This window comes from Priapulus caudatus, unplaced genomic scaffold (genome assembly GCF_000485595.1).
Source record: "Priapulus caudatus unplaced genomic scaffold, Priapulus_caudatus-5.0.1 Scaffold691, whole genome shotgun sequence".
Taxonomy (NCBI): domain Eukaryota; kingdom Metazoa; phylum Priapulida; class Priapulimorpha; order Priapulimorphida; family Priapulidae; genus Priapulus; species Priapulus caudatus.
The window spans coordinates 87,397-89,909 of record NW_014577752.1 but is presented as its reverse complement, the minus strand read 5'-3'; positions in this window follow the sequence as shown (position 1 = coordinate 89,909).

Here is a 2,513-nt window from a genome sequence, read left to right as displayed (position 1 = left end):
AGAGGGGGAGGGGAGAGGGAGAGGGCCCCCGGCACGCGTGGACGGATGGCAGATAATATAAGACACGACACGCCAGTGCGCGTGTAATCACACACGCGTTACGTAAGCAGTAATTGCACGTCAGTGGAGTGGTGCGGAGCGCGCGTACGACAGGAGCGGGGATGTGTTGACAGACTACGGAGCGACCAGGTGGAGGGATGACGTACGAAAGAATAGGAGAGGAGTGGCGGCAGGAGCGGCGGAAATGAGGACGTTCCGCTGGCTGTAGATGAAACATATCACGCTCAGGTGTTCTAGTAATTACGGAGGCAGAGCAAACATGCAGCTATAATTAGGCGCGCAGGTGCGTTCTACGAAGTGTAGTCGCCCGAACAGTACTAATACATTGCTTACCATGGGGTTAGGGTTAGAGTTATGGTTATGGTTAGAGTTAGTGTTAGGGTTAGGGTTATGGTTATGGTTAGAGTTAGGGTTAGTGTTAGAGTTATGGTTAGGGTTAGTGTTAAATAAGTATAGCAAACACTAACCCTAACCCCATGATAAGCAAATTATTACTCCTTCAGAGCGACCCACCATACTACAGCACCACGTAGCGTACGCATGCTGGAATATACAAGTACCAAACACAACACACCTATAGCGTACTCTCATGCCGTGATCACGTGGTACACATGCGAATTAATGAGAAGAATACCACACCTGTACAGTATATTACACAATACACACACATATATATGTTATTATATATTATATATATATATATATATATAATCACGAGTGCTTTGAATCAAGGTGTGGCATATTACACGCGTGTTTGTTGAATAGAGCTTTCTGCGCCACTCAGCGTGATGCCACGAACAGGTGTATATATGGAATTCTACACGCGTGTTCATCATGATAACACCGCAATCTTTAATCTCGGTTCTTCCTATATATATCTGTATTAGCTCTAGAACTATATCTGTATAAGAAACTCCTCGCAGGAACTTATGAATTGATACATAAGCATATGCATATATATAACATATATATTATATATATATATATATATATATATATATATATATATATATATATATATATGAATGTAATGATATGCTTATCCGTTCCTATAGGAGTAAAATCCTTATCTCACCATTCACGCGTGTAACTTTTATTGGCAGCGTAACAGATATTACAGTTGATGGCTTCATCATGACATGGTTACGGCCCACAGTTCATGTAACCTCGCTATTGGACACAAAATTTCATTAGTACATCACATCATCGAGTGCATATGCAATCGGACAGGAAATAGTTCCATACCCACTTCACAACTAGTACGGAACGAGACGCGCTAAAAGACTCACCTATGTATGCATTCACATGAACCACATGATATGCATGAGCTACACAGTAGGACTACGTAACGGGTATACGTATGTATAGCTATAACACCGACCACATCGCTGGCATGTACAGACACCACTAATGAATGCTCCACAGTCAGCCACCAGAAGCACATATACAAACATGCACCCACACAGACGCATGGACACAGTATACGCATATAAACTCACTCGCACGCAGGCACGCACGCACGCGCGCACACACGTACGCACGCACGCTCGCACACACACACACACGCACGCATACGTATACATATAAATATACATATAAACATGTACATCAGCCTCCACACAAACAAACAATCCTAGCATGTCTCTCGTCCACAACGTTCTACAAGCGCATATATGTCAACTGACTTACACTACACATACGACCATTCTCTAAAGGGGAGCCAACAAAATGAATCTACAAGCGTCTAACCATTCTGGTTATACAGGAAATATCTGAAAGAAAGGCGTCTATGTAATGTACTGAGCACAGCCTATACGCTACGCACGGGGCACGTACACACAGCCGGCATAGCAAGACGGGGACAGAGAGAGAGAGAGGTATGCGTGGTCATACTAACACCGCTATTTGTCTTGTTCTCATTCAGGTATTCTATCCAAAACTGCGTCTTTGGTTCCTATTAGGAAAATGCAATGTTAACGAGCGCTTTAACGCACATACGACCATGTTATCAGGAGTAGATAATAGAAGATCTAGATTCTTCTATTATCTACTCCTGATGTTATTACCATTACATGTTATCACTATAACTATCTATAATTATACTGATAATAAGTATCGCAACACACACGCACGCACGCACACGCACGCACGCACGCACACGCACGCACGCACACACACACACACACGGACACACTCACACACACGCACGCACGCGCACGCACGCACGCACACGCACGCACACACACACACACACTCACACACACGCACACGCACACGCACGCACGCGCACGCACGCGCACGCCCACACACTCATACTACTCTAGAGAAAATTATGGCTTGGCATTTTTCGGGCTTTCCATAAACCCGCACCTTAATACTAGAACGAACTCATAAAATTTCCTAAAACCACTTTAAATAATGCGACGTCAAGCGGTGTTTATAGCCATCTAAAT